The sequence below is a fragment of the Oryzias latipes genome, chromosome 6, assembly GCF_053564925.1.
Source record: "Oryzias latipes strain Hd-rR chromosome 6, Olatipes_Hd-rR_3.1".
NCBI lineage: Eukaryota > Metazoa > Chordata > Actinopteri > Beloniformes > Adrianichthyidae > Oryzias > Oryzias latipes.
Window position 1 is genome coordinate 6,627,360 of NC_136242.1, and position 27,104 is coordinate 6,654,463.

Genomic DNA, 27,104 nt, shown 5'->3' on the forward strand with positions numbered 1-27,104 from the left:
ATATTGTGTAGGATTGGGCCCGGACATGTCCTAACATGTCTTAACTTTCAGTCAGTCTTTCATCTGAAATTGTGACACATCAGGATGTGATGTCATCGAAATATTGCCTTCATTGTACATAAATAGGAGGTCTTTGCCAAAGTTGGGTTAACAATTAAAAGCATGCCACCTGCTCGTATACAAACTCGCATGCGCAGGCAAGCCTCTCTCCCCGCCCGCAAACGACGTCGAGTCCGCAGGACTCGTGTTGTTCGCAGACGCCGAAGAGTTGGCCGTAGCAGACACTAAGCCCTTTAATTAGAGGCTTGCTACTAATGTAGCATGCCTCCATTTGGGGAGGCTTTGCAGCAACAAAAAAAGAAAAAAAAACACATTCACCTATCAATCAATGCCAGCTGTCTGGCATAAGTATTTCCGACTTTAAGACGGTATTTTTGGTTTTGCATCAAAACATTTTCAATTAGCTTTGTGTATTGGCCAGTGTTTTGGGATACGATACGTATCCTGATACACGTCCCACTATACGATACGTATCTTGATATTGTGTAGGATTGGGCCCGGACATGTCCTAACATGTCTTAACTTTCAGTCAGTCTTTTATCTGAAATTGTGACACATCAGGATGTGATGTCATGGAAATATTGCCTTCATTGTACATAAATAGGAGCTCTTTGCCAAAGTTGGGTTAACAATTAAAAGCATGCCACCTGCTCGTATACAAACTCGCATGCGCAGGCAGGCCTCTCTCCCCGCCCGCAGACGACGTCGAGTCCGCAGGACTCGTGTTGTTCGCAGACGCTGAAGAGTTGGCCGTCGCAGACACTAAGCCCTTTAATTAGAGGCTTGCTACTAATGTAGCATGCCTCCATTTGGGGAGGCTTTGCAGCAACAACGGAAAAAAAAAAAAAAAAAAAAAAAACACATTCACCTATCAATCAATGCCAGCTGTCTGGTATGAGTATTTCCGACTTTAAGACAGTATTTTTGGTTTTGCATCAAAACATTTTAAATTAGCTTTGTGTATTGGCCAGTGTCTTGGGATACGATACGTATCCTGATACACGTCCCACTATACCAGGTTTGGCGAACTAGTTTGACACCAAGAGCCAAATTTTTTCGCTGTGAGAATCAAAAGAGCCAAACCACACATTGACCTGCCAAGACGTACACACACAAACAGGCGATTAAAACCGTATTCTTTTACATCACACACTCCTTTCCCTGCAACAGAAAAGCAAGTATTGTACTTGTGTTTATTTCAAGGCAAGTGTCCACAATACACACATCAAATACAGTTTAGCTAGAGTTAACACAGTAACTACCCTGGAGGTCAGATACCCCCACCACTCACACAGGCACCTCTCTCTCATCTCATACACAAACACTCTCACTCTTTTCTCTGCCTCTCTGACACACACAACTACTCAGTGACGTGCAGTGAGGTTGATGCTGGTGATTGTAACAACTGAATATTTCACCGTTCATCCAAAAGTATTTAACTGGTAATTCTTTGTAACTCAACATTCCTCTTTCAATGACCCTTACACCAACAAATAAACAAACATCTGGACAGAGCATCCTTCTGGTGTCTAAGTCATTCATATTCACAGTAAAAACATTAAATATATTACATTTCAGTTGTGTGCAGCATCAATTAATTTTAACCATCATTAGAAAATCTTGCTTTTATAATTTTATTTTATTTAAAATTAAATGACTGACTTTTTGCACGAAATACTTATGATTGATGAAATGTTATTACATTTCAACGACTCAGCTTATTTATCAACGTGTCAGGAAAACAAGCCATATGCAACCGACTAACTGGCTGCGTTATTGACCTGTTTGCACCTCTCCTGATCAGATTAAAAACACATTCAGTTGAACGCAGCCGAACAAAATGGATCTGACTTCTGCTGACAGCCTCCTGGCTCATGGTTTTACACCCAAGATTTCCCACTTCCCATGACTCTTAGGGGCTGACGGCGGGGCTAACCCTCAGGCCAGTTGTATCCTCTCTGATCAGTCCCTTTACGTGAGTGTCAGTCAGAACGGACCGATGCCTTGATTTCACGTGTTTCAAGGTAATAAACAGGGACTGGCAGACATATATTTAGGAGTACATCGACAGCAGCTTGAGAGCAGCTCTTTGACACACGGGTATTTCTCAGTTCTCCAAAACACAACAGGACCTTCTTTCAGAGAGATATCAGCTCAATCATCTCCGGTTCTCTCGCTGCCTCATCAGTGACAAGCGGGGATCTCAGGCAGTCAGCCTCTGCATTAGAGGATCGCGTATGTGTCAGGAGCAGCATCAAACACAAACTGCCACATTCCTTTTTTAATATTTAGTTTTAAGACTCTCTGATGGATTTGAGTGTGGTTTAAGAGGGAAAAAACTATGAAAAGAAGCACAGTATATAGAAAATATGATGAGACATAAAGAGCCGAAAGCTCATTGGCCAAGAGAGCCGCGTGTTCGCCACCCCTGCACTATACGATACGTATCTTGATATTGTGTAGGATTGGGCCCGGACATGTCCTAACATGTCTTAACTTTCAGTCAGTCTTTCATCTGAAATTGTGACACATCAGGATGTGATGTCATCGAAATATTGCCTTCATTGTACATAAATAGGAGGTCTTTGCCAAAGTTGGGTTAACAATTAAAAGCATGCCACCTGCTCGTATACAAACTCGCATGCGCAGGCAAGCCTCTCTCCCCGCCCGCAAACGACGTCGAGTCCGCAGGACTCGTGTTGTTCGCAGACGCCGAAGAGTTGGCCGTAGCAGACACTAAGCCCTTTAATTAGAGGCTTGCTACTAATGTAGCATGCCTCCATTTGGGGAGGCTTTGCAGCAACAACGGAAAAAAACAAACAAAAAAAAAAACACATTCACCTATCAATCAATGCCAGCTGTCTGGTATGAGTATTTCCGACTTTAAGACAGTATTTTTGGTTTTGCATCAAAACATTTTCAATTAGCTTTGTGTATTGGCCAGTGTCTTGGGATACGATACGTATCCTGATACACGTCCCACTATACGATACTTCTTCTTCCACTTTCGGCTTCTCCCATCAGGGGTCGCCACAGCGAACAAGTCGCATGGTAAATTTGGCAATGTTACGATACGTATCTTGATATTGTGTAGGATTGGGCCCGGACATGTCCTAACATGTCTTAACTTTCAGTCAGTCTTTCATCTGAAATTGTGACACATCAGGATGTGATGTCATCGAAATATTGCCTTCATTGTACATAAATAGGAGCTCTTTGCCAAAGTTGGGTTAACAATTAAAAGCATGCCACCTGCTCTTATACAAACTCGCATGCGCAGGCAGGCCTCTCTCCCCGCCCGCAGACGACGTCGAGTCCGCAGGACTCGTGTTGTTCGCAGACGCCGAAGAGTTGGCCGTCACAGACACTAAGCCCTTTAATTAGAGGCTTGCTACTAATGTAGCATGCCTCCATTTGGGGAGGCTTTGCAGCAACAACGGAAAAAAACAAACAAAAAAAAAAACACATTCACCTATCAATCAATGCCAGCTGTCTGGTATGAGTATTTCCGACTTTAAGACAGTATTTTTGGTTTTGCATCAAAACATTTTAAATTAGCTTTGTGTATTGGCCAGTGTCTTGGGATACGATACGTATCCTGATACACGTCCCACTATACCAGGTTTGGCGAACTAGTTTGACACCAAGAGCCAAATTTTTTCGCTGTGAGAATCAAAAGAGCCAAACCACACATTGACCTGCCAAGACGTACACACACAAACAGGCGATTAAAACCGTATTTTTTTACATCACACACTCCTTTCCCTGCAACAGAACAGCAAGTATTGTACTTGTGTTTATTTCAAGGCAAGTGTCCACAATACACACATCAAATACAGTTTAGCTAGAGTTAACACAGTAACTACCCTGGAGGTCAGATACCCCCACCACTCACACAGGCACCTCTCTCTCATCTCATACACAAACACTCTCACTCTTTTCTCTGCCTCTCTGACACACACAACTACTCAGTGACGTGCAGTGAGGTTGATGCTGGTGATTGTAACAACTGAATATTTCACCGTTCATCCAAAAGTATTTAACTGGTAATTCTTTGTAACTCAACATTCCTCTTTCAATGACCCTTACACCAACAAATAAACAAACATCTGGACAGAGCATCCTTCTGGTGTCTAAGTCATTCATATTCACAGTAAAAACATTAAATATATTACATTTCAGTTGTGTGCAGCATCAATTAATTTTAACCATCATTAGAAAATCTTGCTTTTATAATTTTATTTTATTTAAAATTAAATGACTGACTTTTTGCACGAAATACTTATGATTGATGAAATGTTATTACATTTCAACGACTCAGCTTATTTATCAACGTGACAGGAAAACAAGCCATATGCAACCGACTAACTGGCTGCGTTATTGACCTGTTTGCACCTCTCCTGATCAGATTAAAAACACATTCAGTTGAACGCAGCCGAACAAAATGGATCTGACTTCTGCTGACAGCCTCCTGGCTCATGGTTTTACACCCAAGATTTCCCACTTCCCATGACTCTTAGGGGCTGACGGCGGGGCTAACCCTCAGGCCAGTTGTATCCTCTCTGATCAGTCCCTTTACGTGAGTGTCAGTCAGAACGGACCGATGCCTTGATTTCACGTGTTTCAAGGTAATAAACAGGGACTGGCAGACATATATTTAGGAGTACATCGACAGCAGCTTGAGAGCAGCTCTTTGACACACGGGTATTTCTCTGTTCTCCAAAACACAACAGGACCTTCTTTCAGAGAGATATCAGCTCAATCATCTCCGGTTCTCTCGCTGCCTCATCAGTGACAAGCGGGGATCTCAGGCAGTCAGTCTCTGCATTAGAGGATCGCGTATGTGTCAGGAGCAGCATCAAACACAAACTGCCACATTCCTTTTTTAGTATTTAGTTTTAAGACTCTCTGATGGATTTGAGTGTGGTTTAAGAGGGAAAAAACTATGAAAAGAAGCACAGTATATAGAAAATATGATGAGACGCATAGAGCCGAAAGCTCATTGGCCAAGAGAGCCGCGTGTTCGCCACCCCTGCACTATACGATACGCATCTTGATATTGTGTAGGATTGGGCCCGGACATGTCCTAACATGTCTTAACTTTCAGTCTGTCTTTCATCTGAAATTGTGACACATCAGGATGTGATGTCATCGAAATATTGCCTTCATTGTACATAAATAGGAGCTCTTTGCCAAAGTTGGGTTAACAATTAAAAGCATGCCACTTGCTCGTAGACAAACTCGCATGCGCAGTGAAGGAAAGAGAATCGTCCGTTTTTGGGTTCTTTCCATCCATGCGTGTTCGATAGTCGAGAGTGGTAAAACAAACAAGGATTCAACCGGTTTAAAAATACACAGAGTTTATTTCCCTGACAATAGTTCTAAAGCACAGTTTAAAACATTAATGCAGATATATCTGGATTCTCAAGTAAAGATCTACTGACGCACAAGTTACATGCGAATTACTCGTAGATTTTCCTAAGAACAATGGAAAACTTTGAAAACAGTCTTTTTAAGATGTGTTTGAATCTCCGCTTTCCGGAAAGATCATGGTCGCTGGTCCTCCGCCCCTGGTCGCTCTGATTCGTCAGCTGATAGCCCGCCTGCTTCCACCGGCCAATAGCTGAAGGTTGCAAAGTCCAGATCCGCTCCGCCTTTCCAGGGGTGGGGGCCATTCACCGGCGCACACAATCCATGATCAAAAGGAGTCCTCCTCTGGTCCAAAGTAAATCATACCAGCCAAACGAATACTCCATCGCCGGCACGAGATCAGAGGTCAGCTTCATCCTCCACATGAGAACACGAACCTGAACACTTTCCCAAGGATAAGGTGTTCAACCCAGATAGTAGAAATGTAGTCCATGACATATTTATTGCGTCTCTGGAAACTCCTAGATTTGCACAAAGAAGTCCTAGTTGCTGCTGCAACTACAAAGCACAAGTGAAGGTCACTGGAGAATAAGTCCTGTTGAGTTCAAAATGAGTTCACTTCACACTAAAGATAAAGCTATAACATAATGAAGAATAAGATATTAAAACATACATTTTCTACATTTCCCTCTCTTGATCACACAAAGTGTGATCACCTAAAAGATTTAACACTACAACACTCAAAACAACAAAACATTACAAACCTAACCTAACCTGACAGCTGTGGTCTGAAGCCCGCACAATCTGGAACACAAAATATTTCAAAGGAGTTAGGCGTCCATGCATGAACGTGCAAGCGAAAACTGTCGGAGCATCAGTTAAACATTCAGTGTTCAGTCTGACAGGAAAAGTCTTGCGACGGCTCCGTGCTCCTGCGGCAACCACCCCAAAGGATGCTCATGCTCACAAGATCGACCTAACCCCTTGGCACAATGTCATTAATAAAAGTTACATAGTACAAAAACAAAAGTAGTAAATAAGGTAAATAAAACAAATTCAAAGTGTAATTCAGTCTAATTTAAATTCAAATAGTAAAAAAGACAACAGTTCCTGTGAAGCAAAAGAACACCTGGAATTAAGGGGGAGGAAAGCGAGACATGTTAAGGCAGAACAAAATCCCACAGATGACTAAAAGAAAAACAGAATTGTTAAACAGAACAGCAAGCGTAATTCAGGAAATTACTTCCATCTCCTCCATGGGGTCCCATTGGAGGGGCTGTGATACATGCGCTCTACCTAAATAAGAATAGCAATAAGTAAAATGCAACAAAATCCAAAAGATCCTTCAGGGCCTCGAACACTCGCGTCCTTCTGTATGTCCCACAAGCTCTGACCAGCTTGGACCAGGCCTCCTATGAACTTCTCAATAAACCTGGTAATTAGAGATCTGATACAGAGGACACAACAGAACAGCTGTAAAAGAATTGGAGTGTCCACACATATGTACCTTCTCCCAAAGATGAATCTGCTGTGGATCTAAATATTGATTAGCGTTAGGGTCAGTAACTTAAATATAAAAAACAATAATCCAAAAACCATATTAGAAAAACAAAACACAAGACACAAGAATCATGTTACGCCTGCGGAGGGGAGAGCAGCAAATGTGATGGGAAAAAGTCCATCAGTGTTTCTCTTCTCAAAGGTCTGCTTCTCCTCATGCTGTCATTAAGAACACAAGTGGGGAAGAAAAAAATTCAAGACAAAAAGAAAAGTTCATTAGAGACAGTCGTATAACTGCCTTATCAACCCAGGACAGTGTCGTAAAACTTCCTCATCCGTGCCCAGGATGAGTGAACGAGAGGAACACACACACAAAGCTGTAGAAAAAGTGAAAAAGGTCAATCTGAGTTACCATTTAAACATCCCTTCTAAACAAATACATTTAAATGATAATAATAAAACAATTTGACGATGATAATAAAACAATTTCCTTAAGACTCCCTAATGTCCATCTCCCTCTCTTGGAGTGGAAACATTGCAGAGTCAAACAGAGATAAGGCACAAACACACAACCAGATTAATTGAAAGGAAAAATATAAATTGATTAAAAATAGAAATTGAACATAAAATAGGAGAACAACAGACAGATCAGTGCACAGTTCAGATTAACAGGCATCCTTGTCCACGGTCCTGTGAAAAGCAAGATCACAAGGTGAAGAAATGAAACCACTTATTGTCGTTGCCTTGCAGCCGTGAGGTCTGTCACCCTTGTCGTTTAGCATTGACCTCAAGGGGTAGTAGGTTCCACAAAACAAAGAAGAAAATGTCTTCCATAACCACAAAGACTCAAGAAAACCATCATTTCTCTTACTGTCTCTGGACATTTATGCTGCAAAACAGACTTTCTATGCTCCGTAGACATTGAAGAACCTGTGCTGGAAACAGTTGTACCTAAAAATGGGACTTCCCTTCTGCAACGTTGCAAATTCCTGTTAGACACTTCAAAACCCAAATCAAACAACGTCAAAAGAAGATCTTTCATTACTTGCAGGCAGATTTCAGCAGTCGGTGCCGTTAGCAGGAGCTAATCAACCTTACATCAAAAACACAACCCTCTAATAGCATAATATCCTGTCGGAGAAACTTTAAACAGTGATTGAAAATGCCAGGAGAATATTTAAATCCTTGTGGCAAGCTGTGTACTGCAAACGGATACCTTTATACTGAAATGCGAATAGATGTCTGCTATTTCATGTAATGGAATGCAAAAGAAAGCACTTTCTAAAGCAATAGCAGTGAACCACGCACATGGTGGGGTTAAAGTTGAAATGATGTGGATCAGGCACAGGGAGGACTGGAGTAATGGTTACATCATCAACAGCCCTTAAATCATGTGCCATGCGATAAGTTTTATTATCTGCTTGTAAAACCGGTCTAAAAAGGAGTACACCACGAAAAATACGAATGCTCAATTACACCAGAGTTCCACAAACCAAACTGAGTTTCCATCATCCCTTCATCTGCATCCTTCACTCAGCTGCGCTGAGATCTAAAAACATTTGTTCCTACAGTTACCTGAATCTCCACCGGGGAAGCGGTGGAGCATGAACAAACATCAAATGAACCTGTTGACCATGAAGCATCAGAGAGCGTTTTTAACATCACCTCTGCATCTTCATGATCTGTCTTCTATCTGCTGCGATGACTGACGATGTAGAAATGCTCCAGAACTGAGGAGGTAGTACTTGAAGACAAAGTTATCCTGTACATATTTATTGAGGGAGAGAAGTGAACACCTGAAAATCCCAGTTTAGACAGATGTTTGTTTACATCCCTCTCAGTCATGGGTCTGAGTTGTCGAGCTTCATGACCAGGGGAGTGCTAATTCTATGTGCAATACAGGTGTGACTAACTTCCGGTATCATTGCAAATGTGAGTGTGTGAATACAAAATAAACTATACACCCTCTTGACCAATTTATATGTCAGTGTAGTTTAAATACCACGTATGGCCATCTACCTGATGAAATGCTTCCCAGTACAGTTGATCATCCTCTCTGTCATAATAGAATGTGCAGTTCAGGTCATCGGAGGCGGAAAAATATTGCTTCTAGGACAGGACTCATGGCATCCAAACCCGAAATACATGGACACACCTGGCGTTTCAGGGCCCTCTGGATCCAGCAGGTGTCAGCAGCAGGGGTTGGCTGTGGGGTGTGGCATGGCATCCAGTCTGAAAGAATGCTGGCTCCTGTTTTGACAAAAACGTTCCGTCCCAACAGATTCACAGGCGTGTGTGGTGAATGCACAAATGAATGTTCCACCATCTGGTCAAAAGTCAGTTGGATGGTCTTTTGCCGGGTTTGAGGAGTCATATGTTCATTTGTCAGAGCTGATGGAGGCAACCGGCAGTTTATAGAGGAACACATTGCACCAGTGTCCATTCATGGAGTTACCTCTGAGCTTGAAAGGGACCATGGCTCCTACATCACCAAGTGGTATTGTCCGACTTGTCACCTGTGGTCTTCGCCACAGTGGAGGAGCTTGGAGCGGTCGTGGGTGCTGTTCGTGTCCTCTGCTCCTGGTCTGTGCATTCTGCTGTTGGGTACCTTGTTGTGGGCAGTCGTTGCCATATGTCCTGAGCGCCACAGATGCCATTTCCAGCTGCTGCTGGGGGGTCCCTGGGTGGCCCACGCCTTCCAGGAGGGGATACCCGTCCTCCCGTCCCGGCCTCCGATACCTGAACATTGCTACAGGTCCTGAGGGTATTTAAACTCATCATGTTATGTGCTTTTTTTTTTTTAAACACCTTCATTATCCAGAGTGGATTGTTCCTGCAGTGTAAATGACTGTTTTTCAGTTGTTCAACTCCTCCCTTTGTCCTTTTTCTTCAAATGTGCTCTGCAGTGATGAATCAGATGTATTTTAAATCGACTCTTATCACCTCGCAGACGCTCCGATGCATTCTCCATGCATGCAGTCATGGCTTCATTTGATTAGCGGAGCTGACCTGAGGGTCAGACCCCCCTAACACGGCTCCTTCCTGTGAAGCCAAAGAACTGAGAAATGCTCTTTTTGTCACTCACCCAATGAAGCAGAGGGGGTTTTCTGTGTAAAGATTTATGAGGTCTCAGGACGGCTCTGCGCCTTTCCTGCAACATTAAAGCTATGTGCTGCTTGGAAAAAACATGTTGTTACTGCAGATGTTGTTAAAGCAGATTTGTTACTGTCATGCTTTCTTTTCACCATCACCAACTCTATGGATGCTAAAGTTGGTTAATCAATGATGAAAATCAGCAAAGGAAAAAAACCTTAAACTTTTCTCTGAACTATATGACGGATGTGGAGCAAAATCTTTGAAAAATACATTGTTTTAGATGCATACTGGCAGCTAATCATTCACTTTTAATCCAGAAACAAAGACAATTTGTTTTGACTTACCATTAAGGACTTGCTGTCCTACAAAAAGAATTCTGAGAAGTGCTAAAAGCAACAAAATTCCACAATTTAAGCTTTTCCTTATTTAACTAAAAACACAATTCACACTCTAAACCACAACAGGTTCGTTAAAACACAGACAATCAATACGCAGACAATAACTTTTAACCGTTTTCTCAAAACCACACCAAAAGACATAACACAACAAATTAGGCACCTTACAGATAAACAAGATAAACCATTTCACTGAAATGAATCGTTTATCACTAGCATTAACATTCATGTTCTCCCTTCTTCTGTTCTACTAGAACCAGCACCTTTCCTTACCTTACCATACCTTTCTGTGTCCACAGACCCTCTATCACTTCCAATGCCGTTCATTTCTACTTTAATTCACTGCTTTGTCCTTTCCCCATTCTGTACAACATCCACTTACACTGTCTTCAAACTATAATTACATCAAAACATGGGATCTGCTGCAAACTATCTTTAAACACCAATAAATCCTTTAACACCAACACTAAGTAATCTGAGAAATATCAAAACATATAAACATATAAACTAAATTAAACATTGCAAACATTCTTTTTAAGGGAGTCCGGATCTAAACCAACAAATACTTACAATTAGTGTCAATAGCATTACTTTTTAGCAAAACTTAACTAAATCATGGTAATTAGGAATTACAAAATAAAGTAGAGACATTTATTCAAAATAAGAAAACCGAAATAATTGCAAAATCATTTTACACAAAATATATTGGACCGATATTACCTTACTGTGTTTTAGAAAGATTTGCCCAACTTTAGGCAAATTCCAGAGAAAGTTAGGCTACGTTCGACAGAGGCAGAACAGAGACCGTTGCTGCAGGCTGCAGCTGCAGTCAAGCTGCTGTTGTGGCTTAAACTTCCATCGGAAGCGCTGCTCATAGACTCCTTTCTACTTAAAAATCTTTTTCGTCGAACTAAGACCACTGAAATTTGTTTTTATCGACGTCTTACAACCGAGGTCATGACCACGCTCAATAACTACAATGTCAGTTGTTATTTTACCACAAATTAGTTCGCAAACTCTTAAGCCTTGTTACGTGAAAGTTTAGCGCAGGTTGAACATTTCGGTCTCCATGGACGCCGTCACGCCGACCACATGGTACAAACAAAGCCAATCAGAGCTGTCGACGCATTCGAAAGAAACTAAAACGTCCCGTTATTGGCTAATTCGAAACAAGATGGCCACGTCCATAGAGAAAACATTTCACACAGAAACATGGAAAATAAAGCCAAAATTCGCTACTTTCAAACAGTTTTTCATCCCATACTTTCCAAAATCTCATGCATACATTTCATTCATAAGCAGTCACGTCTCCAAAATCTCATACATTCAGTCCGTTCATCAGCGATCACGTCTGTATTGTCATCAGTCAGTCGTCAAGTCATGTTGTCGTTTTTGTCCTGACAAAATGCACAATTTTCCTCATCTTCTGTCAAATTCAGCGCTCATGTTTATTTTGAATCCTTCTTTGGTTTCTCTCCGCGTATAAAAAAATAATTTGTAGAGGCCGAAGCCTCCTTGGTGTTTCCGAAAATCCTAGACGCGCAAAATTAGTTCCTATAATAACTCTGTTTTTCGTAAGGGATTTCTTAACAGGTTGAACAGACACAAACCTAGTCAATTTGCTGCTTTCCAAATATCACAAGCTCCCAATTTGCCAACGTTCAATTTTGTACAGGCCGAACAGACGAAAAACCTGCATAATTATAATTGTCCAATTTTTCAAAATCTTTTACTGCCGCCCAAAGTGTATATTTTGCCACCGTTCAATTCGCTGTTCTAGGGAGGGTGAACCCAACACTTATTTACTGGGGTGCGCTCGCCCGTTCGTTCGTATAGGGTACACTGTGCCACTCATACAATCGACTTCTCCTTTAATTTGAGATCATCAATACGCAGACTTTACAAAAGGCTCTGCTCACCATGATTATGAATGAGGCCTCTGAAGAAGTCGACCGCATGGCAGGAAGCATCCCCAGACTTTACGTCGAAAGTCTCAGAAATCTCGTAATAAGCCACTATGATGTGGTCCAACCGGTCTGGTCCGCGTTTCCTATTCACCCCCGACTTCACGTCTCGAGGTCACCAAATTGAAGGAAAGAGAATCGTCCGTTTTTGGGTTCTTTCCATCCATGCGTGTTCGATAGTCGAGAGTGGTAAAACAAACAAGGATTCAACCGGTTTAAAAATACACAGAGTTTATTTCCCTGACAATAGTTCTAAAGCACAGTTTAAAACATTAATGCAGATATATCTGGATTCTCAAGTAAAGATCTACTGACGCACAAGTTACATGCGAATTACTCGTAGATTTTCCTAAGAACAATGGAAAACTTTGAAAACAGTCTTTTTAAGATGTGTTTGAATCTCCGCCTTCCGGAAAGATCATGGTCGCTGGTCCTCCGCCCCTGGTCGCTCTGATTCGTCAGCTGATAGCCCGCCTGCTTCCACCGGCCAATAGCTGAAGGTTGCAAAGTCCAGATCCGCTCCGCCTTTCCAGGGGTGGGGGCCATTCACCGGCGCACACAATCCATGATCAAAAGGAGTCCTCCTCTGGTCCAAAGTAAATCATACCAGCCAAACGAATACTCCATCGCCGGCACGAGATCAGAGGTCAGCTTCATCCTCCACATGAGAACACGAACCTGAACACTTTCCCAAAGATAAGGTGTTCAACCCAGATAGTAGAAATGTAGTCCATGACATATTTATTGCGTCTCTGGAAACTCCTAGATTTGCACAAAGAAGTCCTAGTTGCTGCTGCAACTACAAAGCACAAGTGAAGGTCACTGGAGAATAAGTCCTGTTGAGTTCAAAATGAGTTCACTTCACACTAAAGATAAAGCTATAACATAATGAAGAATAAGATATTAAAACATACATTTTCTACAGCAGGCAGGCCTCTCTCCCCGCCCGCAGACGACGTCGAGTCCGCAGGACTCGTGTTGTTCGCAGACGCCGAAGAGTTGGCCGTAGCAGACACTAAGCCCTTTAATTAGAGGCTTGCTACTAATGTAGCATGCCTCCATTTGGGGAGGCTTTGCAGCAACAAAAAAAAAAACAAAAACACATTCACCTATCAATCAATGCCAGCTGTCTGGTATGAGTATTTCCGACTTTAAGACAGTATTTTTGGTTTTGCATCAAAACATTTTAAATTAGCTTTGTGTATTGGCCAGTGTTTTGGGATACGATACGTATCCTGATACACGTCCCACTATACGATACGTATCTTGATATTGTGTAGGATTGGGCCCGGACATGTCCTAACATGTCTTAACTTTCAGTCAGTCTTTCATCTGAAATTGTGACACATCAGGATGTGATGTCATGGAAATATTGCCTTCATTGTACATAAATAGGAGCCTCTTTGCCAAAGTTGGGTTAACAATTAAAAGCATGCCACCTGCTCGTATACAAACTCGCATGCGCAGGCAGGCCTCTCTCCCCGCCCGCAGACGACGTCGAGTCCGCAGGACTCGTGTTGTTCGCAGACGCTGAAGAGTTGGCCGTCGCAGACACTAAGCCCTTTAATTAGAGGCTTGCTACTAATGTAGCATGCCTCCATTTGGGGAGGCTTTGCAGCAACAACGGAAAAAAAAAAAAAAAAAAAAAAACACATTCACCTATCAATCAATGCCAGCTGTCTGGTATGAGTATTTCCGACTTTAAGACAGTATTTTTGGTTTTGCATCAAAACATTTTAAATTAGCTTTGTGTATTGGCCAGTGTCTTGGGATACGATACGTATCCTGATACACGTCCCACTATACCAGGTTTGGCGAACTAGTTTGACACCAAGAGCCAAATTTTTTCGCTGTGAGAATCAAAAGAGCCAAACCACACATTGACCTGCCAAGACGTACACACACAAACAGGCGATTAAAACCGTATTCTTTTACATCACACACTCCTTTCCCTGCAACAGAAAAGCAAGTATTGTACTTGTGTTTATTTCAAGGCAAGTGTCCACAATACACACATCAAATACAGTTTAGCTAGAGTTAACACAGTAACTACCCTGGAGGTCAGATACCCCCACCACTCACACAGGCACCTCTCTCTCATCTCATACACAAACACTCTCACTCTTTTCTCTGCCTCTCTGACACACACAACTACTCAGTGACGTGCAGTGAGGTTGATGCTGGTGATTGTAACAACTGAATATTTCACCGTTCATCCAAAAGTATTTAACTGGTAATTCTTTGTAACTCAACATTCCTCTTTCAATGACCCTTACACCAACAAATAAACAAACATCTGGACAGAGCATCCTTCTGGTGTCTAAGTCATTCATATTCACAGTAAAAACATTAAATATATTACATTTCAGTTGTGTGCAGCATCAATTAATTTTAACCATCATTAGAAAATCTTGCTTTTATAATTTTATTTTATTTAAAATTAAATGACTGACTTTTTGCACGAAATACTTATGATTGATGAAATGTTATTACATTTCAACGACTCAGCTTATTTATCAACGTGTCAGGAAAACAAGCCATATGCAACCGACTAACTGGCTGCGTTATTGACCTGTTTGCACCTCTCCTGATCAGATTAAAAACACATTCAGTTGAACGCAGCCGAACAAAATGGATCTGACTTCTGCTGACAGCCTCCTGGCTCATGGTTTTACACCCAAGATTTCCCACTTCCCATGACTCTTAGGGGCTGACGGCGGGGCTAACCCTCAGGCCAGTTGTATCCTCTCTGATCAGTCCCTTTACGTGAGTGTCAGTCAGAACGGACCGATGCCTTGATTTCACGTGTTTCAAGGTAATAAACAGGGACTGGCAGACATATATTTAGGAGTACATCGACAGCAGCTTGAGAGCAGCTCTTTGACACACGGGTATTTCTCAGTTCTCCAAAACACAACAGGACCTTCTTTCAGAGAGATATCAGCTCAATCATCTCCGGTTCTCTCGCTGCCTCATCAGTGACAAGCGGGGATCTCAGGCAGTCAGCCTCTGCATTAGAGGATCGCGTATGTGTCAGGAGCAGCATCAAACACAAACTGCCACATTCCTTTTTTAGTATTTAGTTTTAAGACTCTCTGATGGATTTGAGTGTGGTTTAAGAGGGAAAAAACTATGAAAAGAAGCACAGTATATAGAAAATATGATGAGACATAAAGAGCCGAAAGCTCATTGGCCAAGAGAGCCGCGTGTTCGCCACCCCTGCACTATACGATACGTATCTTGATATTGTGTAGGATTGGGCCCGGACATGTCCTAACATGTCTTAACTTTCAGTCAGTCTTTCATCTGAAATTGTGACACATCAGGATGTGATGTCATCGAAATATTGCCTTCATTGTACATAAATAGGAGGTCTTTGCCAAAGTTGGGTTAACAATTAAAAGCATGCCACCTGCTCGTATACAAACTCGCATGCGCAGGCAAGCCTCTCTCCCCGCCCGCAAACGACGTCGAGTCCGCAGGACTCGTGTTGTTCGCAGACGCCGAAGAGTTGGCCGTAGCAGACACTAAGCCCTTTAATTAGAGGCTTGCTACTAATGTAGCATGCCTCCATTTGGGGAGGCTTTGCAGCAACAAAAAAAGAAAAAAAAACACATTCACCTATCAATCAATGCCAGCTGTCTGGCATAAGTATTTCCGACTTTAAGACGGTATTTTTGGTTTTGCATCAAAACATTTTCAATTAGCTTTGTGTATTGGCCAGTGTTTTGGGATACGATACGTATCCTGATACACGTCCCACTATACGATACGTATCTTGATATTGTGTAGGATTGGGCCCGGACATGTCCTAACATGTCTTAACTTTCAGTCAGTCTTTTATCTGAAATTGTGACACATCAGGATGTGATGTCATCGAAATATTGCCTTCATTGTACATAAATAGGAGCTCTTTGCCAAAGTTGGGTTAACAATTAAAAGCATGCCACCTGCTCGTATACAAACTCGCATGCGCAGGCAGGCCTCTCTCCCCGCCCGCAGACGACGTCGAGTCCGCAGGACTCGTGTTGTTCGCAGACGCTGAAGAGTTGGCCGTCGCAGACACTAAGCCCTTTAATTAGAGGCTTGCTACTAATGTAGCATGCCTCCATTTGGGGAGGCTTTGCAGCAACAACGGAAAAAAAAAAAAAAAAAAAAAAAACACATTCACCTATCAATCAATGCCAGCTGTCTGGTATGAGTATTTCCGACTTTAAGACAGTATTTTTGGTTTTGCATCAAAACATTTTAAATTAGCTTTGTGTATTGGCCAGTGTCTTGGGATACGATACGTATCCTGATACACGTCCCACTATACCAGGTTTGGCGAACTAGTTTGACACCAAGAGCCAAATTTTTTCGCTGTGAGAATCAAAAGAGCCAAACCACACATTGACCTGCCAAGACGTACACACACAAACAGGCGATTAAAACCGTATTCTTTTACATCACACACTCCTTTCCCTGCAACAGAAAAGCAAGTATTGTACTTGTGTTTATTTCAAGGCAAGTGTCCACAATACACACATCAAATACAGTTTAGCTAGAGTTAACACAGTAACTACCCTGGAGGTCAGATACCCCCACCACTCACACAGGCACCTCTCTCTCATCTCATACACAAACACTCTCACTCTTTTCTCTGCCTCTCTGACACACACAACTACTCAGTGACGTGCAGTGAGGTTGATGCTGGTGATTGTAACAACTGAATATTTCACCGTTCATCCAAAAGTATTTAACTGGTAATTCTTTGTAACTCAACATTCCTCTTTCAATGACCCTTACACCAACAAATAAACAAACATCTGGACAGAGCATCCTTCTGGTGTCTAAGTCATTCATATTCACAGTAAAAACATTAAATATATTACATTTCAGTTGTGTGCAGCATCAATTAATTTTAACCATCATTAGAAAATCTTGCTTTTATAATTTTATTTTATTTAAAATTAAATGACTGACTTTTTGCACGAAATACTTATGATTGATGAAATGTTATTACATTTCAACGACTCAGCTTATTTATCAACGTGTCAGGAAAACAAGCCATATGCAACCGACTAACTGGCTGCGTTATTGACCTGTTTGCACCTCTCCTGATCAGATTAAAAACACATTCAGTTGAACGCAGCCGAACAAAATGGATCTGACTTCTGCTGACAGCCTCCTGGCTCATGGTTTTACACCCAAGATTTCCCACTTCCCATGACTCTTAGGGGCTGACGGCGGGGCTAACCCTCAGGCCAGTTGTATCCTCTCTGATCAGTCCCTTTACGTGAGTGTCAGTCAGAACGGACCGATGCCTTGATTTCACGTGTTTCAAGGTAATAAACAGGGACTGGCAGACATATATTTAGGAGTACATCGACAGCAGCTTGAGAGCAGCTCTTTGACACACGGGTATTTCTCAGTTCTCCAAAACACAACAGGACCTTCTTTCAGAGAGATATCAGCTCAATCATCTCCGGTTCTCTCGCTGCCTCATCAGTGACAAGCGGGGATCTCAGGCAGTCAGCCTCTGCATTAGAGGATCGCGTATGTGTCAGGAGCAGCATCAAACACAAACTGCCACATTCCTTTTTTAGTATTTAGTTTTAAGACTCTCTGATGGATTTGAGTGTGGTTTAAGAGGGAAAAAACTATGAAAAGAAGCACAGTATATAGAAAATATGATGAGACATAAAGAGCCGAAAGCTCATTGGCCAAGAGAGCCGCGTGTTCGCCACCCCTGCACTATACGATACGTATCTTGATATTGTGTAGGATTGGGCCCGGACATGTCCTAACATGTCTTAACTTTCAGTCAGTCTTTCATCTGAAATTGTGACACATCAGGATGTGATGTCATCGAAATATTGCCTTCATTGTACATAAATAGGAGGTCTTTGCCAAAGTTGGGTTAACAATTAAAAGCATGCCACCTGCTCGTATACAAACTCGCATGCGCAGGCAAGCCTCTCTCCCCGCCCGCAAACGACGTCGAGTCCGCAGGACTCGTGTTGTTCGCAGACGCCGAAGAGTTGGCCGTAGCAGACACTAAGCCCTTTAATTAGAGGCTTGCTACTAATGTAGCATGCCTCCATTTGGGGAGGCTTTGTAGCAACAAAAAAAGAAAAAAAAACACATTCACCTATCAATCAATGCCAGCTGTCTGGCATAAGTATTTCCGACTTTAAGACGGTATTTTTGGTTTTGCATCAAAACATTTTCAATTAGCTTTGTGTATTGGCCAGTGTTTTGGGATACGATACGTATCCTGATACACGTCCCACTATACGATACGTATCTTGATATTGTGTAGGATTGGGCCCGGACATGTCCTAACATGTCTTAACTTTCAGTCAGTCTTTTATCTGAAATTGTGACACATCAGGATGTGATGTCATGGAAATATTGCCTTCATTGTACATAAATAGGAGCTCTTTGCCAAAGTTGGGTTAACAATTAAAAGCATGCCACCTGCTCGTATACAAACTCGCATGCGCAGGCAGGCCTCTCTCCCCGCCCGCAGACGACGTCGAGTCCGCAGGACTCGTGTTGTTCGCAGACGCTGAAGAGTTGGCCGTCGCAGACACTAAGCCCTTTAATTAGAGGTTTGCTACTAATGTAGCATGCCTCCATTTGGGGAGGCTTTGCAGCAACAACGGAAAAAAAAAAAAAAAAAAAAAAAACACATTCACCTATCAATCAATGCCAGCTGTCTGGTATGAGTATTTCCGACTTTAAGACAGTATTTTTGGTTTTGCATCAAAACATTTTAAATTAGCTTTGTGTATTGGCCAGTGTCTTGGGATACGATACGTATCCTGATACACGTCCCACTATACCAGGTTTGGCGAACTAGTTTGACACCAAGAGCCAAATTTTTTCGCTGTGAGAATCAAAAGAGCCAAACCACACATTGACCTGCCAAGACGTACACACACAAACAGGCGATTAAAACCGTATTCTTTTACATCACACACTCCTTTCCCTGCAACAGAAAAGCAAGTATTGTACTTGTGTTTATTTCAAGGCAAGTGTCCACAATACACACATCAAATACAGTTTAGCTAGAGTTAACACAGTAACTACCCTGGAGGTCAGATACCCCCACCACTCACACAGGCACCTCTCTCTCATCTCATACACAAACACTCTCACTCTTTTCTCTGCCTCTCTGACACACACAACTACTCAGTGACGTGCAGTGAGGTTGATGCTGGTGATTGTAACAACTGAATATTTCACCGTTCATCCAAAAGTATTTAACTGGTAATTCTTTGTAACTCAACATTCCTCTTTCAATGACCCTTACACCAACAAATAAACAAACATCTGGACAGAGCATCCTTCTGGTGTCTAAGTCATTCATATTCACAGTAAAAACATTAAATATATTACATTTCAGTTGTGTGCAGCATCAATTAATTTTAACCATCATTAGAAAATCTTGCTTTTATAATTTTATTTTATTTAAAATTAAATGACTGACTTTTTGCACGAAATACTTATGATTGATGAAATGTTATTACATTTCAACGACTTAGCTTATTTATCAGCGTGTCAGGAAAACAAGCCATACGCAACCGACTAACTGGCTGCGTTATTGACCTGTTTGCACCTCTCCTGATCAGATTAAAAACACATTCAGTTGAACGCAGCCGAACAAAATGGATCTGACTTCTGCTGACAGCCTCCTGGCTCATGGTTTTACACCCAAGATTTCCCACTTCCCATGACTCTTAGGGGCTGACGGCGGGGCTAACCCTCAGGCCAGTTGTATCCTCTCTGATCAGTCCCTTTACGTGAGTGTCAGTCAGAACGGACCGATGCCTTGATTTCACGTGTTTCAAGGTAATAAACAGGGACTGGCAGACATATATTTAGGAGTACATCGACAGCAGCTTGAGAGCAGCTCTTTGACACACGGGTATTTCTCAGTTCTCCAAAACACAACAGGACCTTCTTTCAGAGAGATATCAGCTCAATCATCTCCGGTTCTCTCGCTGCCTCATCAGTGACAAGCGGGGATCTCAGGCAGTCAGCCTCTGCATTAGAGGATCGCGTATGTGTCAGGAGCAGCATCAAACACAAACTGCCACATTCCTTTTTTAGTATTTAGTTTTAAGACTCTCTGATGGATTTGAGTGTGGTTTAAGAGGGAAAAAACTATGAAAAGAAGCACAGTATATAGAAAATATGATGAGACATAAAGAGCCGAAAGCTCATTGGCCAAGAGAGCCGCGTGTTCGCCACCCCTGCACTATACGATACGTATCTTGATATTGTGTAGGATTGGGCCCGGACATGTCCTAACATGTCTTAACTTTCAGTCAGTCTTTCATCTGAAATTGTGACACATCAGGATGTGATGTCATCGAAATATTGCCTTCATTGTACATAAATAGGAGGTCTTTGCCAAAGTTGGGTTAACAATTAAAAGCATGCCACCTGCTCGTATACAAACTCGCATGCGCAGGCAAGCCTCTCTCCCCGCCCGCAAACGACGTCGAGTCCGCAGGACTCGTGTTGTTCGCAGACGCCGAAGAGTTGGCCGTAGCAGACACTAAGCCCTTTAATTAGAGGCTTGCTACTAATGTAGCATGCCTCCATTTGGGGAGGCTTTGCAGCAACAAAAAAAAAAAAAAAAACACATTCACCTATCAATCAATGCCAGCTGTCTGGTATGAGTATTTCCGACTTTAAGACAGTATTTTTGGTTTTGCATCAAAACATTTTCAATTAGCTTTGTGTATTGGCCAGTGTTTTGGGATACGATACGTATCCTGATACACGTCCCACTATACGATACGTATCTTGATATTGTGTAGGATTGGGCCCGGACATGTCCTAACATGTCTTAACTTTCAGTCAGTCTTTCATCTGAAATTGTGACACATCAGGATGTGATGTCATGGAAATATTGCCTTCATTGTACATAAATAGGAGCTCTTTGCCAAAGTTGGGTTAACAATTAAAAGCATGCCACCTGCTCGTATACAAACTCGCATGCGCAGGCAGGCCTCTCTCCCCGCCCGCAGACGACGTCGAGTCCGCAGGACTCGTGTTGTTCGCAGACGCCGAAGAGTTGGCCGTCGCAGACACTAAGCCCTTTAATTAGAGGCTTGCTACTAATGTAGCATGCCTCCATTTGGGGAGGCTTTGCAGCAACAACGGAAAAAAACAAACAAAAAAAAAACCACATTCACCTATCAATCAATGCCAGCTGTCTGGTATGAGTATTTCCGACTTTAAGACAGTATTTTTGGTTTTGCATCAAAACATTTTAAATTAGCTTTGTGTATTGGCCAGTGTTTTGGGATACGATACGTATCCTGATACACGTCCCACTATACGATACGTATCTTGATATTGTGTAGGATTGGGCCCGGACATGTCCTAACATGTCTTAACTTTCAGTCAGTCTTTCATCTGAAATTGTGACACATCAGGATGTGATGTCATCGAAATATTGCTTTCATTGTACATAAATAGGAGGTCTTTGCCAAAGTTGGGTTAACAATTAAAAGCATGCCACCTGCTCGTATACAAACTCGCATGCGCAGGCAAGCCTCTCTCCCCGCCCGCAAACGACGTCGAGTCCGCAGGACTCGTGTTGTTCGCAGACGCCGAAGAGTTGGCCGTAGCAGACACTAAGCCCTTTAATTAGAGGCTTGCTACTAATGTAGCATGCCTCCATTTGGGGAGGCTTTGCAGCAACAAAAAAAAAAAAAAACACATTCACCTATCAATCAATGCCAGCTGTCTGGCATAAGTATTTCCGACTTTAAGACGGTATTTTTGGTTTTGCATCAAAACATTTTCAATTAGCTTTGTGTATTGGCCAGTGTTTTGGGATACGATACGTATCCTGATACACGTCCCACTATACGATACGTATCTTGATATTGTGTAGGATTGGGCCCGGACATGTCCTAACATGTCTTAACTTTCAGTCAGTCTTTTATCTGAAATTGTGACACATCAGGATGTGATGTCATCGAAATATTGCCTTCATTGTACATAAATAGGAGCTCTTTGCCAAAGTTGGGTTAACAATTAAAAGCATGCCACCTGCTCGTATACAAACTCGCATGCGCAGGCAGGCCTCTCTCCCCGCCCGCAGACGACGTCGAGTCCGCAGGACTCGTGTTGTTCGCAGACGCCGAAGAGTTGGCCGTCGCAGACAGTAAGCCCTTTAATTAGAGGCTTGCTACTAATGTAGCATGCCTCCATTTGGGGAGGCTTTGTAGCAACAACGGAAAAAAAAAAAAAAAAAAAAACACATTCACCTATCAATCAATGCCAGCTGTCTGGTATGAGTATTTCCGACTTTAAGACAGTATTTTTGGTTTTGCATCAAAACATTTTAAATTAGCTTTGTGTATTGGCCAGTGTCTTGGGATACGATACGTATCCTGATACACGTCCCACTATACCAGGTTTGGCGAACTAGTTTGACACCAAGAGCCAAATTTTTTCGCTGTGAGAATCAAAAGAGCCAAACCACACATTGACCTGCCAAGACGTACACACACAAACAGGCGATTAAAACCGTATTTTTTTACATCACACACTCCTTTCCCTGCAACAGAACAGCAAGTATTGTACCTGTGTTTATTTCAAGGCAAGTGTCCACAATACACACATCAAATACAGTTTAGCTAGAGTTAACACAGTAACTACCCTGGAGGTCAGATACCCCCACCACTCACACAGGCACCTCTCTCTCATCTCATACACAAACACTCTCACTCTTTTCTCTGCCTCTCTGACACACACAACTACTCAGTGACGTGCAGTGAGGTTGATGCTGGTGATTGTAACAACTGAATATTTCACCGTTCATCCAAAAGTATTTAACTGGTAATTCTTTGTAACTCAACATTCCTCTTTCAATGACCCTTACACCAACAAATAAACAAACATCTGGACAGAGCATCCTTCTGGTGTCTAAGTCATTCATATTCACAGTAAAAACATTAAATATATTACATTTCAGTTGTGTGCAGCATCAATTAATTTTAACCATCATTAGAAAATCTTGCTTTTATAATTTTATTTTATTTAAAATTAAATGACTGACTTTTTGCACGAAATACTTATGATTGATGAAATGTTATTACATTTCAACGACTCAGCTTATTTATCAACGTGACAGGAAAACAAGCCATATGCAACTGACTAACTGGCTGCGTTATTGACCTGTTTGCACCTCTCCTGATCAGATTAAAAACACATTCAGTTGAACGCAGCCGAACAAAATGGATCTGACTTCTGCTGACAGCCTCCTGGCTCATGGTTTTACACCCAAGATTTCCCACTTCCCATGACTCTTAGGGGCTGACGGCGGGGCTAACCCTCAGGCCAGTTGTATCCTCTCTGATCAGTCCCTTTACGTGAGTGTCAGTCAGAACGGACCGATGCCTTGATTTCACGTGTTTCAAGGTAATAAACAGGGACTGGCAGACATATATTTAGGAGTACATCGACAGCAGCTTGAGAGCAGCTCTTTGACACACGGGTATTTCTCAGTTCTCCAAAACACAACAGGACCTTCTTTCAGAGAGATATCAGCTCAATCATCTCCGGTTCTCTCGCTGCCTCATCAGTGACAAGCGGGGATCTCAGGCAGTCAGTCTCTGCATTAGAGGATCGCGTATGTGTCAGGAGCAGCATCAAACACAAACTGCCACATTCCTTTTTTAGTATTTAGTTTTAAGACTCTCTGATGGATTTGAGTGTGGTTTAAGAGGGAAAAAACTATGAAAAGAAGCACAGTATATAGAAAATATGATGAGACATAAAGAGCCGAAAGCTCATTGGCCAAGAGAGCCGCGTGTTCGCCACCCCTGCACTATACGATACGTATCTTGATATTGTGTAGGATTGGGCCCGGACATGTCCTAACATGTCTTAACTTTCAGTCAGTCTTTCATCTGAAATTGTGACACATCAGGATGTGATGTCATCGAAATATTGCCTTCATTGTACATAAATAGGAGCTCTTTGCCAAAGTTGGGTTAACAATTAAAAGCATGCCACCTGCTCGTATACAAACTCGCATGCGCAGGCAGGCCTCTCTCCCCGCCCGCAGACGACGTCGAGTCCGCAGGACTCGTGTTGTTCGCAGACGCCGAAGAGTTGGCCGTCGCAGACACTAAGCCCTTTAATTAGAGGCTTGCTACTAATGTAGCATGCCTCCATTTGGGGAGGCTTTGCAGCAACAACGGAAAAAAACAAACAAAAAAAAAAACACATTCACCTATCAATCAATGCCAGCTGTCTGGTATGAGTATTTCCGACTTTAAGACAGTATTTTTGGTTTTGCATCAAAACATTTTAAATTAGCTTTGTGTATTGGCCAGTGTCTTGGGATACGATACGTATCCTGATACACGTCCCACTATACCAGGTTTGGCGAACTAGTTTGACACCAAGAGCCAAATTTTTTCGCTGTGAGAATCAAAAGAGCCAAACCACACATTGACCTGCCAAGACGTACACACACAAACAGGCGATTAAAACCGTATTTTTTTACATCACACACTCCTTTCCCTGCAACAGAACAGCAAGTATTGTACTTGTGTTTATTTCAAGGCAAGTGTCCACAATACACACATCAAATACAGTTTAGCTAGAGTTAACACAGTAACTACCCTGGAGGTCAGATACCCCACCACTCACACAGGCACCTCTCTCTCATCTCATACACAAACACTCTCACTCTTTTCTCTGCCTCTCTGACACACACAACTACTCAGTGACGTGCAGTGAGGTTGATGCTGGTGATTGTAACAACTGAATATTTCACCGTTCATCCAAAAGTATTTAACTGGTAATTCTTTGTAACTCAACATTCCTCTTTCAATGACCCTTACACCAACAAATAAACAAACATCTGGACAGAGCATCCTTCTGGTGTCTAAGTCATTCATATTCACAGTAAAAACATTAAATATATTACATTTCAGTTGTGTGCAGCATCAATTAATTTTAACCATCATTAGAAAATCTTGCTTTTATAATTTTATTTTATTTAAAATTAAATGACTGACTTTTTGCACGAAATACTTATGATTGATGAAATGTTATTACATTTCAACGACTCAGCTTATTTATCAACGTGACAGGAAAACAAGCCATATGCAACCGACTAACTGGCTGCGTTATTGACCTGTTTGCACCTCTCCTGATCAGATTAAAAACACATTCAGTTGAACGCAGCCGAACAAAATGGATCTGACTTCTGCTGACAGCCTCCTGGCTCATGGTTTTACACCCAAGATTTCCCACTTCCCATGACTCTTAGGGGCTGACGGCGGGGCTAACCCTCAGGCCAGTTGTATCCTCTCTGATCAGTCCCTTTACGTGAGTGTCAGTCAGAACGGACCGATGCCTTGATTTCACGTGTTTCAAGGTAATAAACAGGGACTGGCAGACATATATTTAGTAGTACATCGACAGCAGCTTGAGAGCAGCTCTTTGACACACGGGTATTTCTCAGTTCTCCAAAACACAACAGGACCTTCTTTCAGAGAGATATCAGCTCAATCATCTCCGGTTCTCTCGCTGCCTCATCAGTGACAAGCGGGGATCTCAGGCAGTCAGTCTCTGCATTAGAGGATCGCGTATGTGTCAGGAGCAGCATCAAACACAAACTGCCACATTCCTTTTTTAGTATTTAGTTTTAAGACTCTCTGATGGATTTGAGTGTGGTTTAAGAGGGAAAAAACTATGAAAAGAAGCACAGTATATAGAAAATATGATGAGACATAAAGAGCCGAAAGCTCATTGGCCAAGAGAGCCGCGTGTTCGCCACCCCTGCACTATACGATACGTATCTTGATATTGTGTAGGATTGGGCCCGGACATGTCCTAACATGTCTTAACTTTCAGTCAGTCTTTCATCTGAAATTGTGACACATCAGGATGTGATGTCATCGAAATATTGCCTTCATTGTACATAAATAGGAGCTCTTTGCCAAAGTTGGGTTAACAATTAAAAGCATGCCACTTGCTCGTAGACAAACTCGCATGCGCAGTGAAGGAAAGAGAATCGTCCGTTTTTGGGTTCTTTCCATCCATGCGTGTTCGATAGTCGAGAGTGGTAAAACAAACAAGGATTCAACCGGTTTAAAAATACACAGAGTTTATTTCCCTGACAATAGTTCTAAAGCACAGTTTAAAACATTAATGCAGATATATCTGGATTCTCAAGTAAAGATCTACTGACGCACAAGTTACATGCGAATTACTCGTAGATTTTCCTAAGAACAATGGAAAACTTTGAAAACAGTCTTTTTAAGATGTGTTTGAATCTCCGCTTTCCGGAAAGATCATGGTCGCTGGTCCTCCGCCCCTGGTCGCTCTGATTCGTCAGCTGATAGCCCGCCTGCTTCCACCGGCCAATAGCTGAAGGTTGCAAAGTCCAGATCCGCTCCGCCTTTCCAGGGGTGGGGGCCATTCACCGGCGCACACAATCCATGATCAAAAGGAGTCCTCCTCTGGTCCAAAGTAAATCATACCAGCCAAACGAATACTCCATCGCCGGCACGAGATCAGAGGTCAGCTTCATCCTCCACATGAGAACACGAACCTGAACACTTTCCCAAGGATAAGGTGTTCAACCCAGATAGTAGAAATGTAGTCCATGACATATTTATTGCGTCTCTGGAAACTCCTAGATTTGCACAAAGAAGTCCTAGTTGCTGCTGCAACTACAAAGCACAAG

At 42.2% G+C, this 27,104-nt stretch overlaps 1 long non-coding RNA gene across 1 annotated transcript; it reads right to left on the bottom strand.

Moving 5' to 3' along the window:
- Positions 1–722: 722 nt before the first annotated feature.
- LOC144992400 (uncharacterized) lies at positions 723–18,760 on the bottom strand. The gene is made up of 3 exons (XR_013656308.1): positions 18,519–18,760; positions 16,007–16,556; positions 723–928 (listed from the first exon to the last, which is right to left on the bottom strand). It is a non-coding gene; the product is annotated as an uncharacterized LOC144992400 (long non-coding RNA).
- Positions 18,761–27,104: the final 8,344 nt, after the last annotated feature.